Here is a 17,837-nt window from a genome sequence, read left to right as displayed (position 1 = left end):
TTTGAACAAATACAAACATGAAACTCACTAGACTCTATGCTAGAAATGAAGTTTATGATTTGGCGGAAGGACAGTAGGAATGGGAGAAAAGGGGTAAATGAGGGTGGGGTAATAATGTTAAAAAGAAATGTACTAATACATGTTCTTTATAATAAAAATTTAAAACTAAAAATAAAGCATAAATTAAAAGCTAAATTATTTACCAGAAAAAAACAGACCAGAAATAAACAAAAAATGTGATTTTGCTGTTCCAACAAAGGGGAAGGCACCCTCCCTTTCCCATTACTCATCAGTATCACTTCTGTTTAATCAACAAACTTCTCATGGAGGGCATGGGCCACAGCATACACAGCATTGTATATGTTATAAATCTCTTCAGTCATGGCCATGTCAAAAATATGCCTCAGCAACCATTCTAAGGAAGGATCATGAAGACACTTCTCTCATGTTACACCGTCTGGCTCAGCAACTGAACAATTAAGTGACAGAAACCACAGCCTCGCAAGATAAAAGTCCTAGGGAATTTTGTAGGGTTAACTGTCCTGGCAATATCTGTGAATCCAATAATATCTTCATGGTGGTGTGAAAAAATGAGAGGTAATTGGAATGAGCCTACCATGAAATACCTCCTTCTGATGGTTAAATTCTGCTGTGAGTTTAAATTACAAACCTTTCCTCTAATTAAAAATTGCTCAATATACATCAGTAAGTCTAGATGGGGTCAATTTCACTATGAACAATAAATACATTGGATAATGATTTGTGAATCTGGTTATAAATTCCTATAAGGGAAAATATGTTTGACATAACAGTATTTGGGACCAGTAGCTCAAAGGCTACACATACTGTGTTATTGTCCATCTCTTCTCTCAGTTCAGAAATGATTTGGAAACCATTTTCCTCTTGTGAGACTAACAACCCCATTCAATTCCAGTTTAAATGAAGTAGTAAGGAGACCATGGCAATGAATAATGATGTGTTCTTTTGGGTCATTTGATACAGAGAAGGAAACTTGCTGTTGTCATTCCTGATAGGATTGAAAGTTCCAGATGCAACCTAAAAGCAAATAAAAATTGGGGGCTCCATGAGTCAAATGAATGCTATTCATCACACTCTGTTTTAATGTATATGAAACAATGTTTTTGTATAGGACTATAGAACATTTTATTTTCTTTTGAAAAAGGAGGTGGGTAGATGTTGCTGCTAGTTCATCAGAAGACTAATCAGAAGACTGAGATCTAAGGACTCTGGTTCAAACCCTCCCATGCAACCGAAGTCCATGAAATTCTTATCTCTAATTAACTATAAAATTGCTGGAAATGGAATTATGACTTAAAATGATACAGAATTATCATCAAGCAGAAAGGTTTAGGGATAGTCCCCAGGCCATGATTCCATGTCTTTAGACCAGTATACACAAATTTTTATTATTTTTAAATAGTTGCATATAGGGATATCTGATCATGTGTAACATTTATTTTCATTATGTTCCCCATGTATAACAACCCTCTTCATTTCTTCAAGAAGCCTAGTTATTTTTGCCAGTCCTGGGCTGGAGCTCAGGGCCTGAGCACTTTCCTTGGACTTTCTCACCTCAGCACCACTTCTGGCTGTTTTCTATGTATGTGGTAGCGAGGAATCGAACCTGGGTCTTCATGCATGCTAGGCAAGCACTTTAACCACTAGGCCAAACTCCAGGCCCCAAGCCTAGTTATTTTTTCACAAATGTACACTGGATATTATGATGACATTTGAACACCATTTTTCTGTGCATATATCTTTTCCCTTCCCCCAAAATCTTTCTTGAAACAAATAAGACATGCTTCAGCTATTGTTATTCTTTTTTTGAACTACAAGTTATGTGTTCAATATATTTACACTATTGAAATCCACCCCCACACAATCAAGTTCATCCCTTTGTCTGTTCCAGTTTCTCCAAATTCTCTTTCCCAAATAGTAGATACATTGATATCTTATGATGTTACCATCTTTTTGATTATTTAAAATTTGTTAAGTCCATAATTCGACTGCCTGAAAATCACCCTCATCAAACTCCTATATGTAACCACAAAGCAGAAATGTTTTTACATCCCTCCATCCCTCATATCCTCACCTGTGGAAATTTATAGAGTTCCAGCAGTATTCCAGTCTAAGTAGATATTTCAACTGATGCTCCTGTAAGTACTACTACAGACTAACTTTGTCTCAGACAGGTGAAGTTTGGGATTGTATATTGCCTAGAAAACCAAATAAAAGGATTTTCATAGAATGACCAAGCTCTGAAATTCACATTATAGATATCAAACCCCAGCATCATATTTGGTAAAATTTTGGGTTCTTTTTGATCTCTTCAACAGCAAAAGCCACAGCCAAAACAAACTGATTATTATTAAAGCTAAACCTGCATGATGGGCATAGGAAATTTAGGAGTATCTCAGAATTTATCCACCAGGCCATTACAATGACTTTAGTAGGTTAAATGATATGTTTACTACAAAATAAATAGTTTGAATCATTGCTAATGTAGTCATTGAGAATGTAGTTTGTTATTCTGATATTTAGGAGTTGCTGAGGGCATCAAAGAGAATTTAACAGAAATTGAGAAACACAAGCTTGTGAAAGCTCTGAAAGCTTTCCTTTCTCATTTGCATGTACAACACACCAGAATGGCTCCTGCCTATGGACTAGATGCTCATGGAACCTCAAGTGCACTGTTACCATGACTTATGGATAATTAGGTCCACATGTGTAGAAAAACAAAATTTTGTCTTTAAGCCACACAGTATATATTACGTGGTTCTATGTCAAGATTAACTGCCTTAAAATTGTTCTCAATGAAAAAAGAACTGACAGAAGCAAGGAAAAATGTTATTTGAGGCAGATGCTATATCAAGTTACCCTTACAAGCCAGGCCCAGTGGCTCATTCCTGCAATCCTTCCTAATCTGGAGGCTGAGACTTTTGATTTAAGATTCAAATCTAGCCTAGGCAAAAAAGGACCAGAGACTCATATCTACAATTAACCCCTAGAAAACAGGAGGTGGGCATTTTCTCAACAGTAGAGCTGAAGACCTCAGGGACAGCACCCAGACTGAGTTCAAGCCCAAAGACCCACAAAATAGATACCCTTACATAAGGGCTGATACCAATACTGAACAATTCCTTACACATCTAACCAAGTAAGTGCTAAAATGCCAGGTCAGAGACCAAAATTAGGGGGAGACAGAAGATGGCGCCAAGACAATAGGGACGCTGCCTAGCTTTCTCTCACAAAAAGAGAGAACCAGGCAGTCCCGTGAGCCAATTATCTTAAGAAATCCACAACAACAAACTTAAAAAGCAACAGAGAAGGACTCAAACCAGAAAAGAAATCCAGATAAAGCTCACATCCAACTTTCTCAAAGAAGTCGGAACGCGAGAAGCCCTCCCCCACCTCTATGCACCGGCTCCAAGCCGCGAAAAGCGGCGGCTGGCAGAGGGCAGCCCGACCACTGCAGAACCCAGCATAGAACTGGCCAGCGAGCGGCGGAAGCAACGGAACCCAGACGTGGAACCAGAACAGCAAGCAGCGGAACCCAGACGGGGAACACAGGCGGCGGTGGAGACCCGAGGGGAGTACAAGACTCCCCACCACTGTGGAAAACCTGCAGATGGAACGCAGAGACGTGAGTAATACAACGCGTCCCAAAACCCATTGGGAAAGCAGAGAGGGTGCCAAGCAATAGAACTTAACTCAGACCCCTTTACCCCAACGGAGAAAGACTGGCAGGAGCAGGGGGGCAAGGAATAAGAATCCTGTCACTTCCCTCAACAGCCCCTCCCTCAGGCCATTGATGGGAGATTGAGAGGCGGGCTACCTAAGACCCAGCAACCCACCAAGGGAGGCAGAGCTGTTTCAACTCCCACCAGCCCAACGGGCTTACCTTCCAGCCCTCTTACTGGAGACTGACAAACAGGTGGACTCTAAGGCTCCTCTCCCAGGCCACTGGATCTGGAGAGTGGAGGGCGCTGGGACCCGGCCTTACAACAGCGGGTAGGGGGTGCGGGATAATAGGAGCCAGCACCTGTCCCCCCTCAATTCTTGAGCAGGTCATCCTCCAGCTGGCAATCCTGAGGAAGACAGCACTGAGGGGCCCACCCACAGCCACAGACTCTCTGACAAAGCAGTGGAAACAGAGCAGGGATCTGAAGGGCCGACCAGCAGCCAAGCTCGCCTTCTGAGAATCAGAAGGGCGAGGCTCCGCCATTGGAGCCCACGTCCTCAGTTAGGCCCCGCCCGTGGGAACAGAGAGGTCTCCTGCTGGTCCTGCTGAGAGACCCTGGAAACTCAATCCCCAGTCCCTTGGCCTGGGGCGGCCCCTGGAAGCAGCAAAGGAAAACGTCTGCCCAGCGCGCTCAGACTGAAGCTCGCAGATCCATCCCATGGTCCACTGTGAGGCCACTGGTTGGGCTAAGAGCTAGTCATGCAGCAAAACATAAGTTTTATTCTAATATGTTCCAAACTTTGTACTCAAATAAGCTACCTACTTACCAACTTAGGTCAGTTATCCTTACTCTATACATTTTCTTCAGTACTACAATATTCTTACACTCCGTTGTTAATCCTCTTGTACCTCCCCTGACCTCTCTCATTCTATTCTTCTATCTCTGGACCTCTGTTTGTCTCTCAACCCTTAAAACTCCACGGATCTACACTTGAAGGCTGTTGAGAAATACTGTATATCTAGGTGTTTAATTATTGTCTAGGCTCAGAGGGACTTAAAGACAATAGAGATTAGATTGAGAGGCTTATTGTTTTGGGTATAAATTGCTTATCAGTGGATATATTAGACTGAACTGTAACTGCACAAAAAGAAAGGGTGATAACACCAATCAATACTTGTGAACATCTAGGGTCTGCCAGCTACAGAGATCTAGGTTGATTATATCTGAAAAACTATATACGTGTTTAGTATTAATCTTGCTCCCATTTTCAAATGGGCAGAACAAGAAACTCAAGAAAAATGTCAAATCAAGAAACAACATCCCCCACACCCCTCACCCAATGTAAACAGCCAATGGAACAGTCACTGGAAAACCTAGAGGAGAGTCTTCCAAGTGCTGTACAAATGCAATTGATAAACATCATTAATGAAATATGTGAAAATATAAAAAGAGAGATAAGAGAGGAAGCCATAGCTGAACAAGAGGAAACCATAAACAAGGTGATAAGTGAAAAAGAAAAAGCCATAAAGGAGGCCATAATAAAGGTTTTTCAAAGGAAGATAGATGAATTCATAGAATCCACAAATAAAAAGGTGACTGAACTCCAGCAAATGTTCAAAGAAAATAAAGTTTCTGAGCTAACCGCTCAAATGGAAATTAAGCAGGTAAAGAAATCCATACATGATCTAAAAGAAGAGCAGCAAGGCATCAAAAATGAGCAATTAGTAGCAAGGGAGATGAAAAATAAAGTAGATAGCTTTGATAGCAGGTTAGACAATGCAGAGGAGAGAATTTCCGGGGCTGAAGATAATTTAGTTATTATAGAGAAAGAACAGAAAATGAGTCAATCCAAATCTAGGAAAAATGAGAGAGCACTTCAGGAGGTCCAAGATACAATTAGGAAGCCTAATTTAAGGCTAATTGGTATTGAGTAGGGCGTGGAGAGAGAGGTCAATGGTATTGGAAATATACTTCAGGGAATCATCTCAGAGAATTTCCCAAATATCCAGAAGGCAGACCCATCCAGATACAAGAAGCTTTTAGAACCCCAAATAGACCTGACCAGAAAAGAACATCCCACCGCCACAGCGTAATCCAAAGTGGATCAATAGAAACCAAACAAAGGATCCTAAAGGCGGCCAGGGAAAAGGAATCAGTAACCTATAAAGGAAAACCAATCAGAATAACCCGATTTCTCAGCAGACACCATGCAAGCAAGAAGTAACTGGAAGCATATATGTCATGACCTTAAGTCAAATAACTACCAACCAAGAATCCTGTACCCAGCTAAGGTCTCATTCATAACTGAGGGAACAATCAAAATATTCCATTCCAGGGAAAAGCTGTAACAATATGTCTCAACAAAATCCACACTACAGAGAATTCTCAAAGATGTTCTATACAGAGAAAACCAAAATAAATGCAATATAGGGAAAGAAATGGCACCTAAACAGCCTACCATCTAATGACCACAAGAACTGTCAAGACACAGGCCCTAATAAAAGCTTTTAAAAATGGTAGGAACTAATAAATATCTCTCAATCCTAACTCTCAATATCAATGGACTTAACTCTCCAATTAAACGGCATAGGCTGTCTAGTTGGATCAAAAAGCAAGAGCCATCGTTCTTCTGTCTTCAAGAGACACATCTTATCCCAAAAAACAATCATCTTTTGAAAGTGAGAGGTTGGAATAAACCCTATCAAGCTGACGACCCCCATAAACAGGCTGGAGTTGCCATCCTCATATCATGTAAAATAGAATTCAAACTAAAATTAGTAAGAAAAGACAAAGAAGGTTACTACATACTACTAAAGTTATCTTTCCTCCAGGAAGACATAACGGTCCTAAATATTTACACACCCAATCCCGGAGCTCTGAACTTCATCAAGCAAACTTTACATACATTGATACCATACATAGATCAAAATACAGTGATTGTTGGTGACTTTAACACAGGACTCTCACCGATGGACAGATCAACAAAGCAAAAACTCAACAGAGAAACCTTAGAACTGAACAACTATATAGAACAAATAGATCTAACAGACATCTGTAGAATATTCCACCCAGCAACAACACAATATACGTTTTTAGCAGCAGCACATGGAACATTTTCCAAAATAGATCACATCTTAGGCCATAAAACAAACCTGGTCAGATTCAGAAACACTGAAATTATTCCATGTACAATCTCAGACCACAAAGGCATCGAATTGGAACTGAACACACATCTCCACCAACGAAAACCCTGTAACTCATGGAGACTGAACAACACATTGTTGATTCACCAGTGGGTCATGGAAGAGATCAGAACAGAAATCCAACAGTTTATGAAATTTAACAGTAAGGAACACACAAAATACCAACTCCTTTGTGACGCGGCAAAGGCAGTACTCATAGGAAAATTAATAGCGCTGAGTGCCTAGAACAACAAGTTGGAAAAATTGCAAACCAACAAGTTAATGTCTCACCTTAAGATCCTGGAAAAAGAGCAACAAACCAACCCTAATCCCAGTAGAAGAAAGCAAATAATTAAAATCAAAGCAGAATTAAATGATTTGGAATCCAAAAAAACTATAGAAAGAATCAACAAAACAAGGAGTTGGTTCTTTGAAAGAATTAACAAAATTGACAAACCCTTAGCAAATCTTACCAAAAAAAGAAGAGAGCATATCAAAATAAACAAAATCGCAGATGAAAATGGTAATATCACGACAGAAATTACCAAGATGCAGAATATCATGAGGGAATACTTCTCAAATCTTTACGCCAACAAATTTGAGAATCTAGAAAAAATGGATGAATTCCTAGCCAATATTAACATACCCACACTGAACCAAGAAGAACTAACCCAACTCAACGGGCCTATTTCAAGCTCTGAAATAGGAATGGCAATAAGAGAACTCCTACCTAAGAAAAGCCCAGGGCCACATGGATTCATAGCTGAATTCTATAAGGTCTTCAAAGCAGAGCTCACACCAATACTCCTCAAGCTCTTCAACGAAACTGAAAATAAAGGTTCCTTACCAAACTCATTCTATGAAGCCAGTATAACCCTCATCCGAAACCAGACAGAGATTCATCAAAGAAAGAGAACTATAGACCTATATCTTTGATGAACATCGATGCAAAACTTCTCAACAAAATACTGGCCAACCGTCTGCAACAACTCATCAAAAAAATTATACACTATGATCAAACTGGATTCATCACAGGGAGGCAAAGCTGGTTCAACATACGCAAATCAATTAATATAATTCAACACATCAACAGGAGCAAGGACAAAAATCACATGATTGTCTCAATAGACGCAGAAAAGGCATTTGACAAGATCCAACACCCCTTTATGTTAAAAGCTCTGGAGAAACTAGGAATCCATGGAACATTCCTCAATGTAATAAAGGCTGTGTATGAGAAACCTACTGCTAATATTACACTTAATGGTGAAAATCTAAAGCCATTCCCTCTAAAATCAGGAATGAGACAAGGATGCCCACTCTCTCCACTCCTCTTTAACATATTACTAGAATTCCTAGCCAGTGCAATAAGGCAAGAAGCAAGCATAAAGGGGATCCAAGTAGGGAAAGGGGAAATAAAACTATCCCTCTTTGCAGATGACATGATTCTGTATTTAAAGAATCCTATAGACTCTACTCCCAAGCTCCTTGAGCTGATTCAAAATTTTGGAACAGTAGCAGGCTATAAAATCAACCCTGAAAAATCAACTGCCTTCCTTTACGCCAACAGTGAGAGGAACGAGGCAATAATCAGGAAAGAAACTCCTTTCACAATAGCCTCAAAGAAAATAAAGTAACTAGGAATTAGCTTAACTAAGAATGTAAAGGACCTTTTTGAAGAAAACTGTAATATCCTAAAAAAGGAAATTAAAGCAGAACTAAGGAAATGGAAAAACCTCCCATGCTCCTGGATTGGAAGAATCAACATTGTGAAAATGACAATCTTGCCAAGGGCTATCTACAAATTCAACGCAATACCAATCAATATCCCAATGGCATTCTTTAAAGAAATAGAAGAGGCAATTCAAATTTTCATATGGAATAATAAAAGACCCCGTATAGCAAAACCACTTCTTAGGAGAAAGAACAGCGCTGGAGGAATTTCAATTCCAAACTTTAGACTCTATTACAGAGCTATAATTCTCTAAACAGCTTGGTACTGGCAGAAGAAGAGGCCTGAAGTCCAATGGAATAGAATTGCGGACCCAGATACTAAACCAAAGACCTATGGCCAACTAATCTTTGACAAGGGAGCCAAAAAATAGAATGGAAGAAAGACAGCCTCTTCAACAAGTTGTCTGGCAAAACTGGTTAAGCACCTGCAGAAAATTAAGTTGGATCCTTCTTGGTCACCCTGCACTACAATTAACTCCAAATGGATCAAAGACTTGGAGGTAAAAGCTGACACACTGAAAACTTTACAGGAAGGAATAGGAGATACACTAGGCCTCCTTGGCACAGGTAGAAACTTTCTTAATAAGGACCAAGAATCACAACAAATCAGAGAAAGGCTGGATAAGTGGGACTGCATTAAACTGCAGAGTTTTGTATGGCAAAGGACATAGCTAGTAAATTAATTCGGAAGGCTACAGAGTAGGAGAAGATCTTCACCAACCAAACAATAGACAAAGGCCTCATATCTAAAATATATGAACAAATCAAAAAATTGAATCACTCCTAAACTAATCCCCAAAGTAACAACCATTCCATTAAAAAATGGGCCAAAGATTTAAAAAGAGTCTTCTCTGAAGAAGAAACAAAAATGGCCTATAGACACATGAAGAAATGCTGAACATCTCTTGTCATAAAAGAAATGCAAATCAAAACAACGCTAAGAATCCACCTCACTGCAGTTAGAATGGCCAGGATCAGGAAAACGAATAATAACAGATGCTGGCGGGAATGTGGCCAGGAGGGATCACTACTACACTGTTGGTGGGAGTGCAAACTCGTTCAACCACTATGGAAAGCAGTGTGGCAGTGCCTCAAAAGGCTAAACTTAGAACTCCCCTATGACTCAGCAATTCCACTACTTGTCATTTACCCAACCATCCAGAAACAAGGGCATACTAAATCCACTAGCACAACAATGTTCATTGCAGCACTATTCACCATAGCAAAGATATGGAACCAACCTAGATGTCCCTCAGTTGATGAGTGGATCAACAAGTTGTGGTATTTGTACACAGTGGAATTCTATGCTGCTGTCAGAAAGATTGACATCGCCCCATTTGTTAGGAAATGGAAAGACTTAGAAAAAATCCTATTAGGTGAAGTAAGCCAGACTCAAAGGAACTTAGGCTCAATGGTTTCCTTTATTCGTCATAATCAGTAGAAACCTTCGGCTCTACTAGCAGACATCTGCAATAGAGCAAAATCTTGATACACATGGCCATATAGTATGAAGCTAATTGAAAGGACCTCCAGGATAATGAAACAAAAGCCATATAACGAATGATTGTTGTCCTTAATGTACTATGTAGTCTCTCATCTCCTCTGCTGTCCCTTGGGTATCTCATATTGTTACAGTATCTCACTTTGTTATTTGATATATTGAATTTATTTGTATTTGGTTCTTTGAAATTTGATAGGGAAGAGGGGAAAATCAAGAAGGGTGGGGGGTGTGGGGGGAGGGAAATGGGTACCAAGACATGTGAAAGGGTATCAATGTATGTGAATTAATTCACATTCTATCTGGCAAATATCATGTCACCCTTTTACTAATTACAATAAAAAATACATAAAAAATAAAAAATATAGAAATCATCATATCTCCATCCACATATGCCCTGTGATTCATTCTGGGAAAGCAGACAGTGTCAGCCAAGGACCTGTCAAGGAGGGAAAACTGAAGAACTGTGAAAATCAAAGTTTACATCACTGAAATATTTGCCAAGCTGGAATTCTGGCTGGACATGAACCCTCAGTGTCATGCAGATATATCTGTATATCTTATATTTTTATATATGTGTGCATTTGTCTTGTAGACAGGGATGGATATTCCAACACAGCTTCTCTCATTACAGGCTCCTCTATTCCCCAGGAAGAATGCAGAAAACTCTTGGCCCTGAAACTAAACATCTGAGGCCCAGAATCCAGGAGAAAACATGTTTACAGATTCTCATCTACACCCCCGGTGTTAGGATTTCACCCAAGACCACAGATAGGGAGGCCCCACGTATGAAATTCTTTGTCAGATTTTTTTTTGCCAGTCCTGGGCTTGAGCTCAGGGCCTGAGCACTGTCCTTGGACTTTCTCAAGGCTAGAGCTCTACCACTTGAGCCTCAGCACCACTTCTGGCTTTTATCTATGTATGTGGTACCGAGGAATCAATCCCGGGTCTTCATGCATGCTACGCAAGCACTTTAACCACTAGGGCACTCCCGGTCCCTCTTTGTCAGATTTTATTCCAAGTCTGTCAAGAAAGTATTTGTTTGAAATATATTTAGGATAATGCAACTGGAATGCATCAGATGATGAGATTGCAGGTCAAGGTGAAATGTTCAAAAAGAACAAGTAAATAAAATGTTAAGTCCACTCACTGGAGTTTGACACACGCCATGTAGAAAACATCCACAAAACATTACTAGGTCACCTGGGTAGGTTTCAATATGAATTCAATGTACAGAACCCCCCACAAATGTACCCTATTATTAATTGCCTGGAGAGGCCGTAATCATGAATAACTCAACAAATGAACATCAGTTATCAACTCAAGGTCAACTTAGACATTGTGTGGCATATTTACATCCTGAGTTTTAACTTCTTCCATTAGTAATTTCTAAAGGCATGTTGAATACATGGATCATTACACTATTATGACATATTTATATTTCCAAAACTTGGAGTTTCCTTTCTATGGATTTCTAAGAATATGAACTCTGTGCAGGAAATCCTCCTCTGGCCATAATCTAATATGTAAAAAGAACCACCTATATCCTTCCTCTCAAAATATATTATACTGAAAATACATGCAAAGACATTAATAGCCCTGCAGCACAGAAATTTAGCAGGGTTTCGTGTGAGATCCATGCCTTAATGTACATGAAGACAATCATGTACTGTTCAACAGAAAATATGTATCACAGCATTATTAATGGACAGAATAACACAATGACATGTTTATACTGGCTTATATATTATGCAGCATTACTGCATAGAGCATATGCTCTATTACTATAGAGCATAGTGAAGGTGAAATACGTGAAATTCACATGAGTTTTCTGTTCAATTTTTGCTAGAAGCTAATATGGCTTTGATTAGTATTTGTTAGAAAATTATAATTTTTAATCATAATACCACCGATCTCACATAACCTTGAACATTTCATTATATCTTACTGTATGACATATATTTTGTGTAGCATATACTAGTTATTCACATGAGTTTATTTGGACATTCCGGTTACTCATGCAATGTACCCTGATAAGATTCAGAAGTCACTTCGTGACTTCTAAAAACAATTTCAACATGTTCCATTGTTGCATGTTTACACATGATGCTTAAATACGTTAAGCATGCTCAGCTACTTCACTATGACTATTCAATCTGTCATTTCCATCAAGAGTTCCCAACTGGATGGGACCTCAATTACACTCTATTCATTCTCCATTACACTTAAAATTACAGGGTAAACCATTAGCATCCAGATAATCAGCCTTTTCTTTAGACGTTTGTATCTAACTCAGTTTCTATTTGGAATTGCATGTTGTTTGAAACTTTATGTTCCTTTTTCATTCAAATTTTTCTCCTATTACTGTCTCAATGTGCCTGCCAAAATTCCACCATTCATTTTTCCCCATTCTGTACTACATATATGTTATTCTGTTTTTAATTTCAAGTCCACTGTTTTACAGTGAATATAGCCAAATTATGTCTATTTTATATCACTCAAGTGTTGAGTTTCTAAAATCTTTTATGTATTGAGTGCTTTGTTGGTTCTTTGTGATTATCACCTTAGGCAATGATGCTATATGTGAACAAAAATCCTATTTTTTCTTCTCAAAATGTACATTTTTCTATATATTTGAAACATGTTTATTATGCTTGAATTGGCTCTAGATTCTCATACATACTGGTTCCTAGGAGGGAATAAATGCATATTAAATAGGAACAACATATGATCAGACTAAGAGTCATAGCTTCAGGTTGTGACTGTACCACTAATATAGAAATTTAAGAGTCATTTATACTTTGAAACACTTCCATAATTTAAGCTAATAGATCACTGGACCAGACACAAGGTGTAACTAAAAAGGGCTTATTTCTTCCCATATAAAGCCATACAAAGAATTTCGGTCAAGATGATGCAATATTACAGGGAAAATACAACACAGAATTCCTATGCTAGAGGGCAAGATGGAAAGCTAAAACAAATGGCCACCATGATCATTTTGTTGGCATTGTTGTAGACAGGCAGGAATGTAATCCAGACCACAGAATACTGAAAGTCAGGAACATGGCTTCATAAAAGCTGTCAGGCATGGCCCTGGCTAGAAAAGTCATGATGAAACTGGGTAGGCCCAGGAAGCTCAGGGAGCCTAAGACACACTAGAAATCAGTGAGGGACAGTTGTTACATCGGATGATTTTGTGACCTTGTAACTATGCCAATTAAAGGATGAGAGGCTCCCAGCCAGGCTCCATAGAGAGTCACTTTGTTCAGGGTAGAGACGAGAATGTAGTTAGGAGTCCCTGACACCAGCAGCCACTTCATAATTTTCTTGAAGAAGGGATCTTGAAGGCTAGAACCACAATCGTTATTATGGTAAACACTGTGGAAACAGGCACAGAGAACACAAATCCAAATGTGGTTTGTGGATGGATATGGGTGATTATCTTGGGAGGGACAATAAAGATCAAGAGATAGAGTAAACAGAAGATTGGGATATTAACAAGATTTGACTGAGATACCTGTTACTGACTTTAACAATGACAGGGTTTTGGTGCTTCCCACAAACCCCAAGAACATCAGTGAACATATAAAAGCAGAGCCATGCCAAAGTGATCTCCAAAACCAGGAAAATTGTGCCCTCAGGAAGCACTGATTTCTCTGTGTTGTCATATGTCTGCATATGTCACTCACTGGTGCACATCTGGAAAGAAGTGTCATAATTTGTTCCTTTTTAGTACTATACTTCAAAAAGAAATTAGGAAATCCTTACTCAAGTTAATCATAATCAATCAGCATTTATTGTGATAAAAGTTAACATTAATTATTATTGGATAATTTCAGTATTATTTGTCCCTTCTCTACCTCATATACCCCTACCCACAGTTCTATCCTTTATATTTCCTCAGTTGGACTGGAATATGTTTTGCCAATTGTGGGGCTTAAACTCAGGGTCTGAGCACTGTACTTGGACTTTCTCAAAGCTAGAGCTCTACCACATGAGCCACAACACCATTTCTACCTTTTTTTGCCTTTCCTGGGCTTGAGCTCAGGGCCTGAGCACTGTCCTTTGACTTTCTCAAAGCCAGAGCTCTACCACTTGAGCCTCAGCACCACTTCTGGCTTTTTTCTTTGTATGTGGTACCAAGGAATTGAACCCGGGTCTTCATGCATGCTAGGCAAGCACTCTACCACTAGGCCAAACTCTCAGCTCCAGACTGAAACATTTTAACTTTCTGTTAACTCCATGTATTGGTAATTACAAGTGTTTTAGCCACTTCCAATAACTTAACCTCCAGGTTTTTTTTCTTGTTCCATAATATCTCATGACAAATTGTTGACAATATAGCTACATTTTATAAATCATCTGTGCATATGATAACAAAAGTGTTTTTAAGTATATCTCATTATATTTGTCTCTCTTACTTTCCTGAGAAGTAGAAAGACCACAGAATCAAATGACTGAAGCTCCAAAGTCCTGCTATGCATATTGCTTGTGCCAACATCCTAACATAAACATAACTTCCTTAGCATTTGCTCTGTGGTAAGAAGAGTTGTAAATACTACGAAGTAAAAATATGCAAGATTTATGATTTTATGCATCTCCACATACTTTAGAGCAATTGTGCCTAATCAGCTTTTGTTTTTCAATTCATGATAGAACTACCTATTAGTATGTGCGATTAACACCGAACGAAATAGAGCAGAAGTTAGGACCTTGTTCCATTTCAATGAGTAATACCAACAATTGTATTTAAAATACTGATGAGGTGCTGGTGGCTCTCACCTTTAATTCTAGCTACTCAGGAGGCTGGAATCTGAAGATTGTGGTTTGAACCCGGTATGGGCAGAAAAATCCATAAGAATTTTATCTCCAATTAAGCACAAAGAACTAAAAGTTGAGCTGAGGCTCAAGTAGTAGGAGAGTAGATTTGAGCACAACAGAGTTCAAGTCCCAGGACAAGAAAACAAAATATAAAAGAAAAAGGAAGGTTTTGATTTTCCAGTCCTAATACACAATTTTGCATTAATTTTGCTGGACTTGAAATGGCTTAAAAATTATATTTTATTTTTTAATTTTTTAAAATAATTTTCCCAGTCCTGGTATTGGGCTACAACTCTACCCACCAGCCACAGCACACTTCTGGCTTATTTTTTCTATGTATGTGGCACCGAGAAATCAAACTCACATCTTTGTGCATGCAGTCTATTACTAGGCCAAACTCCCACAACAAATGGGTTAAAAATTATTGTGAAAATACAGGTTTGATAAATGTGTTGCCAAACTTGTGTGTAGTGCTAACATAAGCTGGTTTTAAAATTAGCAGTTCCTGAGATAGATTACATAGAGCATGCAAGCAGGAAGTTTAATGGGGAAGTCTTCAGGCAAACAGCGTGGAAGAAAATGTTTGGGTCTGGCCAGACTCTGAAAGCCACAGCACTATCACTTGCACACTTTTTCCAAATAACTCTGGTCCCTTGATCTTAAAGGGAGTAGGTGGTAGCACAAAAGAGAAAAAGAAGAGGCAAATGTTAGCCTATTTTACCAAGAGATTGCCAGGATCTAACATACATTTTATTTGTAGCATAGATCTACATGAAGAATGCGGGTTTTCTTTAAACTTTCATTTTTCCAGTCCTAGGGCTTGAACCCAGGCTCTGGGCACTATCATAGAACTTTCTCAAACATAGTGGTCTACTATTTGAGCTATAGCACCACTTTCAGCTTATGTGTATATGGTACTGAAGAATCGAATCCAGGACTTTGTGCATGATAGGTGAGCACTCTACCCCTGGGCCACACACCAGGCCCACAGCTACAGAGTTTTGTTTCTGCAGAATTCTGGCAAGTGTCTGTTGGTCAGTTCTTTAAATACAGGCAATCCTTATTCTTGTTTGTCTTCTTGTTGCTTTATTTGGAAATAAAAAAAGGGCTTTTGTGGCAAAGACTTTTGATTGTATTTCAAAGCCAGCCTGAGCAGAAAAATCCTTCTAAAACACCATCTCCCAAGGTATCAGCACAGAACTAGTCAGGAAGCATGATTTAAAAGACTCCTATTTCTAACCAGGAAAATGCTGGAAGTGGTGCTCTGACTCAAAGTGGTTGAGCACTAGTCTTGAGAAGAAGTGCTCGGGGAAGGTGCCCATTTAATGCCAACTAGGATGAGCTATACCAGCGATATTCACCTTCTAGGTGCTCAGGATGAGGCTAGACCTGGCTAGAGCTGACAATGAAGAACTGTGGATTAGAATGAGGATTGGATGATGTCACATCCTAAATGAATTCACTTTACACTCACCCTTTCAAAACTAATCAGAGCCAGGAGACCAAGAGAAATACTTGCTTGCCCATCTAACATCCATCACTGTCTACCTTCTAACTGGGCAGAAATTAATATTCTTGCCTTTTTTATAATCCACATATCTATCAAGGCCTCCTGCTGGACCCTGAACCACTCCATTCCAGCCCTAATCTCAGAATGGTTATTCAAAACCAGTTTAATAAAACACTCCTTTCTTTCCCCAATCCACATATTCCTCCTTCCGTATAATGGGCCTCAGCTCTATCCATCCCACAAATGGAACTTTTCTGGCTTGTGGACAACGTGTGTTCTCCAAGGTCATTCATGTTAACTCCTCCTGCCACCTTTTCATACTTTGCCTGTTTGCAACTTTTCAAAAGTTTCTTTTCTTGAAATCTTTGGCCCATCTTTTAATGGGATGGTTGTTACTTTGGAGATTAGTTTTGGATTGATTCAATTTTTTGAGCTGTTGATATATTTTAGATATGAGGCCTTTGTCTGTTGTATGGTTGGTGAAGATCTTCTCCCACTCTGTAGGCTTCCTAATTAGTTTAATGGCTATGTCCTTTGCCATACAAAAGCTCTGCAGTTTAATGCAGTCCCACTTATCCAGCCTTTCTCTGATTTGTTGTGATTCTTGGTCCTTATTAAGAAAGTTTCGACATGTGCCAAGGGGGCCTAATGTATCTCCTATTCCTTCTCATAAAGTTTTCAGAGTGACGGCTTTTACCTCCAGGTCTTTGATCCATTTGGAGTTAATTCTAGTACAGGGTGACAAAGAAAGATTCAACTTTAGTTTTCTGCATGTGCTTAACCAGTTCTGTCAGCAACACTTGTTGAAGAGGCTGTCTTTCTTCCATTCTATTTTTTGGCTCCCTTGACAAAGATTAGGTGGCCATAGGTCTGTGGTTTAATATCTGGGTCTTCAGTTTTGTTCCATTGGTCTTCAGGCCTGTTCTTGTGCCAGTACTAAGCTGTTTTGATAATTATAGCTTTGTAAAAGTCTAAAGTTTGGTATTGAAATTTCCTCCTGCTCTGTTCTTTCTGCAAGAATTTTTTTGCTATACTTTTTTTCATTCCATATGAAATTTTGGATTTCTTCTTCTAATTCCTTAAAGAATGATATTGGGATATTGATGGGTATTGCATTGAATTTGTAGATAGTCCTTGGCAGGATTGAGATTTTCACAATGCTAATTCTTCCAATCAAAGGAGCATGGGAGGTTTTTTCATTTCCTCAGTTCTGCTTTAATTTCCTTTTTCAGGGTTTTAAATTTTCATCATAAAGGTATTTTACATTCTTAGTTAATCCCCAAGTACTTTATTTTCTTTTAGGCTATTGCAAAAGGAGTTGCTTTCCTGATTTTTGCCTTGTTCCTCTCATTATTGGCAGCTGATTTTTCAGGTTTAATTTTACACCC

The 17,837-nt window shown here is 39.0% G+C and overlaps 1 pseudogene; it reads right to left on the bottom strand.

Annotated features, from left to right (window-relative positions):
- LOC150042558 (periodic tryptophan protein 1 homolog) overlaps positions 1-17,837 on the bottom strand; it is a 32,000-nt pseudogene that overhangs the window by 9,834 nt on the left and 4,329 nt on the right.

This window comes from Megascapheus bottae, chromosome 35, assembly GCF_031878675.1.
Source record: "Megascapheus bottae isolate mThoBot1 chromosome 35, mThoBot2.hap1, whole genome shotgun sequence".
In the NCBI taxonomy this organism is placed as follows: Eukaryota; Metazoa; Chordata; class Mammalia; order Rodentia; family Geomyidae; genus Megascapheus; species Megascapheus bottae.
The sequence above is the reverse complement of the archived record's forward strand: the minus strand, read 5'-3'. Positions and strand labels throughout refer to the sequence as shown.